The following is a 15,474-nucleotide window of genomic DNA, read 5'->3' on the forward strand; positions in this document are numbered from 1 at the left end:
CGACCTTCCAAAGGGCTGAAATTGTAGTGTATATAAAAAACGGTTTTTCGGGATTCCGGGGTCCCGGAATAAAATTCTCCGGAAATAACATAGAAAGTTCCTCGAGTTAGATAAAGCGGCCACGCAAAGTTTGAGCATCAACGGAAGACATTTGGGGGTGCCGGTGTGCCACAAACTAGTATTCGCCGAAACTCGTATTATCGTGAAAAATGTGTTAAAGCTCGTTATTTGAGGCTAAAATCGAACAAGCTGATTCCTGATATCAAACAGGTTGATTCCTGAAATGAGCTCAGACGCGTGATTGAAAAACAGGGAGAAAAAGAAACAGGTTCTTGTACGACCTTCCGAACTACCAAATTGAAGTGTTTAATACACGGTTTTTCAGAATTCCTGGTTCCCGGAATAAAATTTTCCGGAAATCACATAGAAAGTTCCTCAGGTCAGATAAAGCGGCCACGCAAAGTTTGAGCACCAACGGAAGACATTTGGGGGTGACGGTGCGCCACAAACCAGCATTCGCCGAAACTCCGATTATCGTGAAAAATGTGTTAAAGCTCGTTATTTGAGGCTGAAGTTGAACAGGTTGATTCCTGAAATCGAACAGGTTGATTCCTGAGATGAGCTCCGACGCGTAAGTGAAAAACAGGGAGAAAAAGAAACAGGTTTCGGTACGACCTTCCGAACGGCTGAAATTGAAGTGTATAATACACGGTTTTTCGGGATTCCGGGGTCTCAGAATAAAATTCTCCGGAATTCACAAAGAAAGTTTTTCGGGTCTGATAAAGCGGCCACACAAAGTTTGAGCACCAACGAAAGACATTTGGGGTGCCGGTGTGCCACAAACCAGCATTCGCCGAAACTCGGATTATCGTGAAAAATGTGTTAAAGCTCGTTATTTGAGGTTGAAATCGAACTGGTTGATTCCTGAAATGACCTCGGACGCGTGATTGAAAAACAGGGTGAAAAAGAAACAGGTTCCGGTACGACCTTCCGAACGGCTGAAATTGTAGTGTATAATACACGGTTTTTCAGAATTCCTGGGTCCCGGAATAAAATTCTCCGCAAATCACATAGAAAGCTCCTCGTGTTAGATAAAGCGGCCACGAAAAGTTTGAGCACCAACGGAAGACATTTGGGGGTGTCGGTGTGCCACAAACCAGCATTCGCCGAAACTCGGATTATCGTGAAAATGTGTTAAAGCTCGTTATTTGAGGCTGAAATCGAAAAGGTTGATTCCTGAAATGAGCACGGAGGCGTGACTGAAAATAGGGAGAAAAAGAAACAAGTTCTGGTATGACCTTCCGAACGACTGAAATTGAAGTGTTATACACAGTTTTTCGGGATTCCGGGGTCCCGGAATAAAATTCTCCGGAAATGACATAGAAAGTCCCTCGGGTCAGATAAAGCGGCCACCCAATGTTTGAGCACCAACGGAAGACATTTGGGGGTATCAGTGTGCCACAAACCAGCATTCGCCGAAACTCTGATTATCGTGAAAAATGTGTTAAAGCTCGTTATTTAAGGCTGAAATCGAACAGGTTGATTCCTGAAATGAGCTCGGACGCGTGATTGAAAAACAGGGAGAAAAAGAAACAGGTTCCGGTACGACCTTCCGAACGGCTGAAATTGAAGTGTATAATACACGATTTTTCGGGATTCCGGGGTACCGGATTAAAATTCTCCGGAAATCACATAGAAAGTTCCTTGGATCAGATAAAGCGGCCACCCAATGTTTGAGCACCAACGGAAGACATTTGGGGGTATCGGTGTGCCACAAACAAACATTCGCCGAAACTCGGATTATCGTGAAAAATGTGTTAAAGCTCGTTATTTGAGGCTGAAATCAAACAGGTTGATTCCTGAAATCGAACAGGTTGATTCCTGAAATGAGCTCGGACGCGTGATTGAAAACCAGGGAGAAAAAAAACAGGTTCCTGTACGACCTTCCGAACGGCTTAAATTGAATTGTATAATACACGGTTTTTCGGGATTCTGGGGTCCTGGAATAAAATTCTCCGGAAATCACATAGAAAGTTCATCGTGTCAGATAAAGCGGCCACGCAAAGTTTGAGCATAAACGGAAGACATTTGGGGATGTCGGTGTGCCACAAACCAGCATTCGCCGAAACTCGGATTATCGTGAAAATGTGTTAAAGCTCGTTATTTGAGGCTGAAATCGAACAGTTTGATTCCTGAAATCGAACAGGTTGATTCCTGAAATGAGCTCGGACGCGTGATTGAAAAACAGGGAGAAAAGGAACAGGTTCCGGTACGACCTTCCGAACGGCTGAAATTGAAGTGTATTATACACGGTTTTTCGGGATTCCGGGGTCCCGGAACAAAATTGTCCGGAAATCACATAAAAAGTTCCTCGGGTCAGATAAAGCGGCCACGCAAAGTTTGAGCACCAACGGAAGATATTTGGGGGTGTCGGTGTGCAACAAACCAGCAATCGCCGAAACTCGGATTATCGTGAAAATTTGTTAAAGCTCGTTATTTGAGGCTGAAATCGAACAGGTTGATTCCTGAAATCGAACAGGTTGATTCCTGGAATGATCTCGGACGCGTGATTGAAAAACAGGGAGAAAAAGAAACAGGTTCCGGTACGACCTTCCGAACGGCTGAAATTGATGTGTATAATACACGGTTTTTTGGGATTCCGGGGTACCAGAATAAAATTCTCCGGAAATCACATAGAAAGTTCCTCGGATCAGATAAAGCGGCCACGCAAAGTTTGAGCACCAACGGAAGACATTTGGGGAGTGTCGGTGTGCAACAAACCAGCATTCGCCGAAACTCGGATTATCGTGAAAAAAGTGTTAAAGCTCGTTATTTGAAGCTGAAATCGAACAGCTTGATTCCTGAAATGAGCTCGGACGCGTGATTGAAAAACAGGGAGAAAAAGAAACAGGTTCCGGTACGACCTTCCGAACGGCTGAAATTGAATTGTATAATACACGGTTTTTCGGAATTCCGGGGTACCGGAATAAAATTCTCTGGAAATCACATAGAAAGTTCCTCGGGTCAGATAAAGCGGCCACGCAAAGTTTGAGCACCAACGGAAGACATTTGGGGGTGCCGGTGTGCCACAAACCAACATTCGCGGAAACTCGGATTATTATGAAAAATGTGTTAAAGCTCGTTATTTGAGGCTAAATACGAACAGGTTGACTCCTGAAATTATCTCGGACGCGTGATTGAAAAACAGGGAGAAAAAGAAACAGGTTCCGGTACGACCTTCCGAACGGCTTAAATTGAAGTGTATAATACACGGTTTTTCGGGATTCCGGGGTACCGGAACAAAATTCTACGTAAATAACATAGAAAGTTCCTCGGGTCAGATAAAGCGGCCACGCAATGTTTGAGCACCAACGGAATACATTTGGGGGTGTCCGTGTGCAACAAACCAGCATTCGCCGAAACTCGGATTATTGTGAAAATGTGTTAAAACTCGTTATTTGAGGCTGAAATCGAACAGGTTGATTCCTGAAATCGAACACGTTGATTCCTGAAATGAGCTCGGACGCGTGATTGAAAAACAGGGAGAAAAAGAAACAGGTTCCGGTTCGACTTTCCGAACGAGTGAAATTGAAGTGTATAATACACGGTTTTTCGGGATTCCGGGGTCCCGGAATAAAATTCTCCGGAAATCACATAGAAAGTTCCTCGTGTCTGATAAAGCGGCCACGCAAAGTTTGAGCACCAACGGAAGACATTTGGGGGTGTTGGTGTGCCACAAACCAGCATTCGCCGAAACTCGGATTATCGTGAAAATGTGTTAAAGCTCGTTATTTGAGGCTGAAATCGAATAGGTTGATTCCTGAAATCGAACAGGTTGATTCCTGAAATGAGTTCGGACGCGTGATTGAAAAATAGGGAGAAAAAGGTTCCGGTACAACCTTCCGAACGGCCGAAATTGAAATGTATAATACACGGTTTTTCGGGATTCCGGGGTCCCGGAATAAAATTCTCCGAAATCACATTGAAAGTTCCTCGGGTCAAATAAAGCGGCCACGCAAAGTTTGAGCACCAACGGAATAAATTTGGGGGTGCCGGTATGCCACAAACCAGCATTCGCCGAAACTCGGATTATCGTGAAAAGTGTGTTAAAGCTCGTTATTTGAGGTCAAATCGAACAAAGTTGATTCCTGAAATCGAACAGTTTTTCCCGAAATGAGCTCGGATGCGTGATTGAAAACTGGGAGAAAAAAAAACAGTTTCCGATTTACCTTCCGAACGGCTGAAATTGAAGTGTATAATACACGGTTTTTCGGGATTCCGGGGTCCCGGAATAAAATTCTCCGGAGATCACATAGAAAGTACCTCGGGTCAGATAAAGCGGCCACGCAAAGTTTGAACACCAACGGAAGACATTTGGGGGTGCCGGTGTACCACAAACCAGCATTCGCCGAAACTCGGATTATCGTGAAAAATGTGTTAAAGCTCGTTATTTGAGGCTGAAATCGAACATGTTGATTTCTGAAATCGAACAAGTTGATTCCAGAAATGATCTCGGATGCGTGATTGAAAAACAGGGAGAAAAAGAAGCAGGTTCCGGAACGACCTTCCGAACGGCTGAATTTGAAGTTTATAATACAAGGTTTTTCGGGATTCCAGGGTCCCGGAATAAAATTCTCCGGAAATCACATAGAAAGTTCCTCGGGTCAGATAAAGGGGCCACGCAAAGTTTGAGCACCAACGGAAGACATTTGGGGGTGCCGGTGTGCCACAAACCAACATTCGCCGAAACTCGGATTATCGTGAAAAATGTGTTAAGGCTCGTTATTTGAGGCTGAAATCGAACAGGTTGATTCCTAAATTAGCTCGGACGCGTGATTGAAAAACAGGGAGAAAAAGAAACAGGTTCCGGTACGACCTTCCGAACGGCTGAAATTGAATTGTATAATACACGGTTTTTCGGGATTCCGGGGTACCGGAATAAAATTCTCTGGAAATCACATAGAAAGTTCCTCGGGTCAGATAAAGCGGCCACGCAAAGTTTGAGCACCAACGGAAGACATTTGGGGGTGCCGGTGTGCCACAAACCAACATTCGCGGAAACTCGGATTATCGTGAAAAATGTGTTAAAGCTCGTTATTTGAGGCTAAAATCGAACAGGTTGACTCCTGAAATTATCTCGGACGCGTGATTGAAAAACAGGGAGATAAAGAAACAGGTTCCGGTACGACCTTCCGAACGGCTGAAATTGAATTGTATAATACACGGTTTTTCGGGATCCCGGGGTACCGGAATAAAATTCTACGTAAATAACATAGAAAGTTTCTCGGGTCAGATAAAGCGGCCACGCAAAGTTTGAGCACCAACGGAAGACATTTGGGGGTGTCCGTGTGCAACAAACCAGCATTCGCCGAAACTCGGATTATTGTTAAAATGTGTTAAAACTCGTTATTTGAGGCTCAAATCGAACAGGTTGATTCCTGAAATCGAACAAGTTGATTCCTGAAATGAGCTCGGACGCGTGATTGAAAAACAGGGAGAAAAAGAAACAGGTTCCGGTACGACTTTCCGAACGACTGAAATTGAAGTGTATAATACACGATTTTTCGAGATTCCGGGGTCCCGGAATAAAATTCTCCGGAAATCACATAGAAAGTTCCTCGTGTTCTATAAAGCGGCCACGCAAAGTTTGAGCACCAACGGAAGACATTTGGGGGTGTTGGTGTGCCACAAACCAGCATTCGCCGAAACTCGGATTATCGTGAAAATGTGTTAAAGCTCGTTATTTGAGGCTGAAATCGAATAGGTTGATTCCTGAAATCGAACAGGTTGATTCCTGAAATGAGTTCGGACGCGTGATTGAAAAATAGGGAGAAAAAGGTTCCGGTACAACCTTCCGAACGGCCGAAATTGAAATGTATAATACACGGTTTTTCGGGATTCCGGGGTCCCGGAATAAAATTCTCCGAAATCACATTGAAAGTTCCTCGGGTCAGATAAAGCGGCCACGCAAAGTTTGAGCACCAACGGAATAAATTTGGGGGTGCCGGTATGCCACAAAAACCAAAGATTCGCCGAAACTCGGATTATCGTGAAAAGTGTGTTAAAGCTCGTTATTTGAGGCTGAAATTGAACAGGTTGATTCCTGAAATCGAACAGGTTTTTCCTGAAATGAGCTCGGATGCGTGATTGAAAAACTGGGAGAAAAAAAAACAGGTTCCGGTACGACCTTCCGAACGGCTGAAATTGAAGTGTATAATACACGGTTTTTCGGGATTCCGGTCCCGAATAAAATTCTCCGGAAATCACATAGAAAGTACCTCGGGTCAGATAAAGCGGCCACGCAAAGTTTGAACACCAACGGAAGACATTTGGGGGTGCCGGTGTACCACAAACCAGCATTCGCCGAAACTCGGATTATCGTGAAAAATGTGTTAAAGCTCGTTATTTGAGGCTGAAATCGAACATGTTGATTTCTGAAATCGAACAAGTTGATTCCAGAAATGATCTCGGATGCGTGATTGAAAAACAGGGAGAAAAAGAAGCAGGTTCCGGAACGACCTTCCGAACGGCAATTTGAAGTGTATAATACACTTGTTTTTCGGATTCCGGTCCCGAATAAAATTCTCCGGAAATCACATAGAAAGTTCCTCGGGTCAGATAAAGGGGCCACTCAAAGTTTGAGCACCAACGGAAGACATTTGGGGGTGTCGGTGTGCCACAAACCAGCATTCGCCGAAACTCGGATTATCGTGAAAATGTGTTAAAGCTCGTTATTTGAGGCTGAAATCGAATAGGTTGATTCCAGAAATCGAACAGGTTGATTCCTGAAATGAGTTCGGACGCGTGATTGAAAAATAGGGAGAAAAAGGTTCCGGTACAACCTTCCGAACGGCCGAAATTGAAATGTATAATACACGGTTTTTCGGGATTCCGGGGTCCCGGAATAAAATTCTCCGAAATCACATTGAAAGTTCCTCGGGTCAGATAAAGCGGCCACGCAAAGTTTGAGCACCAACGGAATAAATTTGGGGGTGCCGGTATGCCACAAACCAGCATTCGCCGAAACTCGGATTATCGTGAAAAATGTGTTAAAGCTCGTTATTTGAGGCTGAAATCGAACAGGTTGATTCCTGAAATTGAACAGGTTGTTCCTGAAATGAGCTCGGATGCGTGATTGAAAAACTGGGAGAAAAAAAAAAGGTTCCGGTACGACCTTCCGAACGGCTGAAATTGAAGTGTATAATACACGGTTTTTCGGGATTCCGGGGTCCCGGAATAAAATTCTCCGGAAATCACATAGAAAGTACCTCGGGTCAGATAAAGCGGCAACGCAAAGTTTGAACACCAACGGAAGACATTTGGGGGTGCCGATGTACCACAAACCAGCATTCGCCGAAACTCGGATTATCGTGAAAAATGTGTTAAAGCTCGTTATTTGAGGCTGAAATCGAACATGTTGATTTCTGAAATCGAACAAGTTGATTCCAGAAATGATCTCGGATGCGTGATTTAAAAACAGGGAGAAAAAGAAGCAGGTTCCGGAACGACCTTCCGAATGGCTGAATTTGAAGTGTATAATACACGGTTTTTCGGGATTCCGGGGTCCCGAAATAAAATTCTCCGGAAATCACATAGAAAGTTCCTCGGGTCAGATAAAGGGGCCACGCAAAGTTTGAGCACCAACGGAAGACATTTGGGGGTGTCGGTGTGCCACAAACCAGCATTCGCCGAAACTCGGATTATCGTGAAAAATGTGTTAAAGCTCGTTATTTGAGGCTGAAATCGAACAGGTTGATTCCTAAATTAGCTCGGACGCGTGATTGAAAAACAGGGTGAAAAAGAAACAGGTTCCGGTACGACCTTCCGAACGGCTGAAATTGAAGTGTATAATACACGGTTTTTCGGGATTCCGGGGTACCGGAATAAAATTCTCTGGAAATCACATAGAAAGTTCCTCGGGTCAGATAAAGCGGCCACGCAAAGTTTGAGCACCAACGGAAGACATTTGGGGGTGCCGGTGTGCCACAAACCAACATTCGCGGAAACTCGGATTATCGTGAAAAATGTGTTAAAGCTCGTTATTTGAGGCTAAAATCGAACAGGTTGACTCCTGAAATTATCTCGGACGCGTGATTGAAAAACAGGGAGATAAAGAAACAGGTTCCGGTACGACCTTCCGAACGGCTGAAATTGAAGTGTATAATACACGGTTTTTCGGGATTCCGGAGTACCGGAATAAAATTCTACGTAAATAACATAGAAAGTTCCTCGGGTCAGATAAAGCGGCCACGCAAAGTTTGAGCACCAACGGAAGACATTTGGGGGTGTCCGTGTGCAACAAACCTGATGCGAATTGGGCAGCGGAGTTTATATGATGTGAATACGGAAGCGGAATTTATTGAATCGAACAGTGCTGATGACTGTCTGATTGTCGAAATTGATAAAAGGTAATTTTTATGTGTTTTTTTATATGTGAATGAAACAAGAAATAAAGGATATTTGTTTCGAATTATGTGAATAAATCGAACCAATGGGATATTTGCTATTGTTAGACCTATAACAATAACAATGGGGACCAAACTCAAGACCTATTGAGAATGATCGTGAATTTACTCAAAACGCGTTGAATAAAAACAAAGGATTGGCCGCAGCCATTTTCAACTCAAAACAAGTTTTTCTAAATTTCTGGTCTTATTTTATTCATAAACTTCAAGGCTTTATATAGCCTCAAATGAGCTGAAATGAGTAGCCAATAATGTGAAGAGTTTGAGCATTCACTCTTCACTTAATTACAACACTTAAAGCAACAAGTTCAATGTACCTAGACAACTACTAATTAAGCTTAAGATTTTATTTTAACAACATAATCTGAAAAGTAAAATAAAAACGTCATATTGGACCGTCCTTCCCTTGGAATGCGTGCCACAATCAACTCTCATGCACCATACTTAGTAAATTCACATAGGAAGGATAATTGAAGCTCATAGGCTGAAAACCACGAGCCACAATCAGACTATCACCGTGACTGTTCAGAACCAGCTCATCAACCAACTCCGAGTTACTAACTTGGATCGCATCATCCGCCCTTTCTTGAAAAAGAATCGTCCCGATTCTTGAACCTATGATATGGGTTATCAAAAGTCGATCAACCCTCGAACTACCTCGCTCGAGTTTAACCTTTGAATTCCAATCGCAACCGGAAATTCAACCAACATCTTGACTTCGACACACCTTAAGACCGTTTGGGACCAAATTTTTTTTGTTTTCTCACGGATGAACAGTAACACGGCTGTGAACAGTAACTTTTTTTTTTTTTGTAATTTTTTTTGTCTCCGTCACGCCTTGAATAACAAATTACTAGAAACTTGTTCTTGAGATGCAAAACCGATTAACCCTCAAACTACCTGTTCAAGTTTAACCTTTGAACTCCAATCGTAATCGGAAATTCAACTAAAAATTGGCTTTGACATGTCTAGGACCGTCTCGATTATGGAAAATCAAGAGCCGAAGCTCTGATACCACTTATGATGCGAATTGGGCAGCGGAGTTTATATGATGTGAATACGGAAGCGGAATTTATTGAATCGAACAGTGCTGATGACTGTCTGATTGTCGAAATTGATAAAAGGTAATTTTTATGTGTTTTTTTATATGTGAATGAAACAAGAAATAAAGGATATTTGTTTCGAATTATGTGAATAAATCGAACCAATGGGATATTTGCTATTGTTAGACCTATAACAATAACAATGGGGACCAAACTCAAGACCTATTGAGAATGATCGTGAATTTACTCAAAACGCGTTGAATAAAAACAAAGGATTGGCCGCAGCCATTTTCAACTCAAAACAAGTTTTTCTAAATTTCTGGTCTTATTTTATTCATAAACTTCAAGGCTTTATATAGCCTCAAATGAGCTGAAATGAGTAGCCAATAATGTGAAGAGTTTGAGCATTCACTCTTCACTTAATTACAACACTTAAAGCAACAAGTTCAATGTACCTAGACAACTACTAATTAAGCTTAAGATTTTATTTTAACAACATAATCTGAAAAGTAAAATAAAAACGTCATATTGGACCGTCCTTCCCTTGGAATGCGTGCCACAATCAACTCTCATGCACCATACTTAGTAAATTCACATAGGAAGGATAATTGAAGCTCATAGGCTGAAAACCACGAGCCACAATCAGACTATCACCGTGACTGTTCAGAACCAGCTCATCAACCAACTCCGAGTTACTAACTTGGATCGCATCAAAACCAGCATTCGCCGAAACTCGGATTATTGTTAAAATGTGTTAAAACTCGTTATTTGAGGCTGAAATCGAACAGGTTGATTCCTGAAAACGAACAAGTTGATTCCTGAAATGAGCTCGGACGCGTGATTGAAAAACAGGGAGAAAAAGAAACAGGTTCCGGTACAACTTTCCGAACGACTGAAATTGAAGTGTATAATACACGGTTTTTCGAGATTCCGGGGTCCCGAAATAAAATTCTCCGGAAATCACATAGAAAGTTCCTCGTGTCTGATAAAGCGGCCACGCAAAGTTTGAGCACCAACGGAAGACATTTGGGGGTGTTGGTGTGCCACAAACCAGCATTTGCCGAAACTCGGATTATCGTGAAAATGTGTTAAAGCTCGTTATTTGAGGCTGAAATAGAATAGGTTGATTTCTGAAATCGAACAGGTTGATTCCTGAAACGAGTTCGGACGCGTGATTGAAAAATAGGGAGAAAAAGGTTCCGGTACAACCTTCCGAACGGCCGAAATTGAAATGTATAATACACGGTTTTTCGGGATTCCGGGGTCCCGGAATAAAATTCTCCGAAATCACATTGAAAGTTCCTCGAGTCAGATAAAGCGGCCACGCAAAGTTTGAGCACCAACGGAATAAATTTGGGGGTGCCGGTATGCCACAAACCAAAGATTCGCGAAACTCGGATTATCGTGAAAAATGTGTTAAAGCTCGTTATTTGAGGTGAAATCGAACAGGTTGATTCCTGAAATCGAACAGTTGTTCTGAAATGAGCTCGGATGCGTGATTGAAAAACCGGGAGAAAAAAAAAAGTTCCGATCGACCTTCCGAACGGTTGAAATTGAAGTGTATAATACACGGTTTTTCTGGATTCCGGTCCCTAAATAAAATTCTCCGGAAATCACATAAAAAGTACCTCGGTCGATAAAGCGGCCACGCAAAGTTTGAACACCAACGGAAGACATTTGGGGGTGTCGGTGTGCCACAAACCAAAGATTCGCCGAAAACTCGGATTATCGTGAAAAATGTGTTAAAGCTCGTTATTTGAGGCTGAAATCGAACAGGTTGATTCCTAAATTAGCTCGGACGCGTGATTGAAAAACAGGGAGAAAAAGAAACAGGTTCCGGTACGACCTTCCGAACGGCTGAAATTGAAGTGTATAATACACGGTTTTTCGGGATTCCGGGGTACCGGAATAAAATTCTCTATAAATCACATAGAAAGTTCCTCGGGTCAGATAAAGCGGCTACGCAAAGTTTGAGCACCAACGGAAGACATTTGGGGGTGCCGGTGTGCCACAAACCAACATTCGCGGAAACTCGGATTATCGTGAAAAATGTGTTAAAGCTCGTTATTTGAGGCTAAAATCGAACAGGTTGACTCCTGAAATTATCTCGGACGCGTGATTGAAAAACAGGGAGATAAAGAAACAGGTCCCGGTACGACCTTCCGAACGGCTGAAATTGAAGTGTATAATACACGGTTTTTCGGGATTCCGGGGTACCGGAATAAAATTCTACGTAAATAACATAGAAAGTTCCTCGGGTCAGATAAAGCGGCCACGCAAAGTTTGAGCACCAACGGAAGACATTTGGGGGTGTCCGTGTGCAACAAACCAGCATTCGCCGAAACTCGGATTATTGTTAAAATGTGTTAAAACTCGTTATTTGAGGCTGAAATCGAACAGGTTGATTCCTGAAATCGAACAAGTTGATTCCTGAAATGAGCTCGGACGCGTGATTGAAAAACAGGGAGAAAAAGAAACAGGCTCGGTACGACTTTCCGAACGACTGAAATTGAAGTGTATAATACACGGTTTTTCGAGATTCCGGGGTCCCGGAATAAAATTCTCCGGAAATCACATAGAAAGTTCCTCGTGTTCTATAAAGCGGCCACGCAAAGTTTGAGCACCAACGGAAGACATTTGGGGGTGTTGGTGTGCCACAAACCAGCATTCGCCGAAACTCGGATTATCGTGAAAATGTGTTAAAGCTCGTTATTTGAGGCTGAAATCGAATAGGTTGATTCCTGAAATCGAACAGGTTGATTCCTGAAATGAGTTCGGACGCGTGATTGAAAAATAGGGAGAAAAAGGTTCCGGTACAACCTTCCGAACGGCCGAAATTGAAATGTATAATACACGGTTTTTTCGGGGATTAGGGTCCCGGAATAAAATTCTCCGAAATCACATTGAAAGTTCCTCGGGTCAGATAAAGCGGCCACGCAAAGTTTGAGCACCAACGGAATAAATTTGGGGGTGCCGGTATGCCACAAACCAGCATTCGCCGAAACTCGGATTATCGTGAAAAGTGTGTTAAAGCTCGTTATTTGAGGCTGAAATTGAACAGGTTGATTCCTGAAATCGAACAGGTTTTTCCTGAAATGAGCTCGGATGCGTGATTGAAAAACTGGGAGAAAAAAAAACAGGTTCCGGTACGACCTTCCGAACGGCTGAAATTGAAGTGTATAATACACGGTTTTTCGGGATTCCGGGGTCCCGGAATAAAATTCTCCGGAAATCACATAGAAAGTACCTCGGGTCAGATAAAACGGCCACGCAAAGTTTGAACACCAACGGAAGACATTTGAGGGTGCCGGTGTACCACAAACCAGCATTCGCCGAAACTCGGATTATCGTGAAAAATGTGTTAAAGCTCGTTATTTGAGGCTGAAATCGAACATGTTGATTTCTGAAATCGAACAAGTTGATTCCAGAAATGATCTCGGATGCGTGATTGAAAAACAGGGAGAAAAAGAAGCAGGTTCCGGAACGACCTTCCGAACGGCTGAATTTGAAGTATATAATACACGGTTTTTCGGGATTCCGGGGTCCCGGAATAAAATTCTCCGGAAATCACATAGAAAGTTCCTCGGGTCAGATAAAGGGGCCACGCAAAGTTTGAGCACCAACGGAAGACATTTGGGGGTGCCGGTGTGCCACAAACCAGCATTCGCCGAAACTCGGATTATCGTGAAAAATGTGTTAAAGCTCGTTATTTCAGGCTGAAATCGAACAGGTTGATTCCTGAAATGAGCTCGGACGCGTGATTGAAAAACAGGGAGAAAAAGAAACAGGTTCCGATTTACCTTCCGAACGGCTGAAATTGAAGTGTATAATACACGGTTTTTCGGGATTCCGGGGTACCGGATTAAAATTCTCCGGAAATCACATAGCAAGTTACTCGGGTCCGATAAAGCGGCCACGCAAAGTTTAAGCACCAACGGAAGACATTTGGGGGTGCCGGTGTGCCATAAACCAGCATTCGCCGAAACTCGGATTATCGTGAAAAATGTGTTAATGCTCGTTATTTGAGGCTGAAATTGAACAGGTTGATTCCTGAAATCGAACAGGTTGATTACTGAAATGAGCTAGGACATGTGATTGAAAAACAGGGAGAAAAAGAAACAGGTTCCGGTACGACCTTCCGAACGGCTGAAATTGAAGTGTATAATACACGGTTTTTCGGGATTCCGCGGTACCGGCATAAAATTCTCCGGAAATCACATAGAAAGTTCTTCGGGTCAGATAAAGCGTCCACGCAAAGTTTGAGCACTAACCGAAGACATTCGGGGTGTCGGTGTGCCACAAACCAGCATTCGCCGAAATTCGGATTATCGTGAAAATGTGTTAAAGCTCGTTATTTGAGGCTGAAATCGAATAGGTTGATTCCTGAAATCGAACAGGTTGATTCCTCAAATCGAACAGGTTGATTCCTGAAATCGACCACGTTGATTCCTAAAATGAGCTCGGATGCGTGATTGAAAAACAGGGAGAAAAAGAAACAGTTCCATCTGCGACCTTCCGAACGGTGAAATTGAAGTGTATAAATACACGGTTTTTCGGGATTCCGGTCCTGGAATAAAATTCTCCGGAAATCACATAGAAAGTTCCTCGGGTCGATAAAGCGGCCACGCAAAGTTTGAGCACCAACGGAAGACATTTGGGGGTGCTTGGTGTGCCTACCAAAGATTCGCCAAACTCGGATTATCGTGAAAAATGTGTTAAAGCTCGTTATTTGAGGCTGAAATCGAACAGGTTGATTCCTAAATTAGCTCGGACGCATGATTGAAAAACAGGGAGAAAAAGAAACAGGTTCCGGTACGACCTTCCGAACGGCTGAAATTGAAGTGTATAATACACGGTTTTTCGGGATTCAGGGGTCCCGGAATAAAATTCTCCGGAAATCACATAGAAAGTTCCTCGGGTCAGATAAAGCAGTCACGCAAAGTTTGAACACCAACGGAAGACATTTGGGGGTGCCATTGTGCTACAAACCAACATTCGCCGAAACTCGGATTATCGTGAAAAATGTGTTAAAGCTCGTTACTTGAGGATGAAATCCAACATGTTGATTCCTGAAATGATCTCGGACGCGTGATTGAAAAACAGGGAGAAAAAGAAACAGGTTCCGGTACGACCTTACGAACGGCTGAAATTGAAGTGTATAATACACGGTTTTTCGGGATTCCAGGCTACCGGAATAAAATTCTCCAGAAATCACATAGAAAGTTCCTCGGGTCAGATAAAGCGGCCACGCAAAGTTTGAGCACCAATGGAAGACATTTGTGGGTGTCGGTGTGCAACAAAACAGCATTCGCCGAAACTCTGATTTTCGTGAAAAATGTGTTAAAGCTCGTTATTTGAGGCTGAAATCGAACAGATTGATTCCTGAAATGGGCTCGGATGCGTGATTGAAAAACAGGGAGAAAAAGAAACAGGTTCCGGTACGACCTTCCGAACGGCTGAAATTGAAGTGTATATAATACACGGTTTTTCGGGATTCCGGGGTCCTGAATAAAATTCTCCGGAAATCACATAGGAAGTTCCTAAGGTCAGATAAAGCGGCCACGCAAAGTTTGAGCACCAACGGAAGACATTTGGGGGTGCTTGGTGTGCCTGAAACCAAAGATTCGCGAAAACTCGGATTATCGTGAAAAATGTGTTAAAGCTCGTTAATTGATGCTGAAATCGAACAGGTTGATTCCTAAATTAGCTCGGACGCGTGATTGAAAAACAGGGAGAAAAAGAAACAGGTTCCGGTACGACCTTCCGAACGGCTGAAATTGAAGTATATAATACACAGTTTTTCGGGATTCAGGGGTCCCGGAATAAAATTATCCGGAAATCTCATAGAAAGTTCCTTGGGTCAGATAAAGCGGCAACGCAAAGTTTGAGCACCAACGGAAGACATTTGGGGGTGCCGGAGTGCCACAAACCAGCATTCGCCGAAATTCGGATTATCGTGAAAAATG

The sequence above is a fragment of the Silene latifolia genome, chromosome X (genome assembly GCF_048544455.1).
Source record: "Silene latifolia isolate original U9 population chromosome X, ASM4854445v1, whole genome shotgun sequence".
NCBI classification, from domain to species: Eukaryota; Viridiplantae; Streptophyta; class Magnoliopsida; order Caryophyllales; family Caryophyllaceae; genus Silene; species Silene latifolia.